This window comes from Octopus bimaculoides, unplaced genomic scaffold, assembly GCF_001194135.2.
Source record: "Octopus bimaculoides isolate UCB-OBI-ISO-001 unplaced genomic scaffold, ASM119413v2 Scaffold_347026, whole genome shotgun sequence".
Taxonomy (NCBI): Eukaryota; Metazoa; Mollusca; class Cephalopoda; order Octopoda; family Octopodidae; genus Octopus; species Octopus bimaculoides.
In genome coordinates, this window is record NW_026360093.1 from 1 (window position 1) to 355 (window position 355).

Genomic DNA, 355 nt, shown 5'->3' on the forward strand with positions numbered 1-355 from the left:
CGACCTTGGCAGAATTTGAACTCAGAACGTAACAGCAGACGAAATACTGCAAATCATTTCACCCGACGTGCTAATGTTTCTGCCAGCCTGCTGCCTTAGTATAGAAATAGAAAGTATTGAGTCCCTCTTAAGAAGTTATTAAACCTCTCAAGAATGATCTTCAATGGATTTCTCACATTCGTTGAAGGCAGAGTAACGAACGATCAAGAAAATCCTGCTTCACGCTCAGGACCCAATACGATCTTAATATCCCACTCCGTTATGAAACATATTACATGCAGCTGTAGTATGTATATACATATATACACACACACACACACACACAACCATCCCAACATAGCACTCCTTCTCATAC

General features: G+C 40.6%; 1 pseudogene; it reads right to left on the reverse strand.

The window, feature by feature from the left end:
• Window positions 1–108: 108 nt before the first annotated feature.
• LOC128251438 (small nucleolar RNA U3) lies at window positions 109–239 on the reverse strand (annotated as a pseudogene).
• Window positions 240–355: the final 116 nt, after the last annotated feature.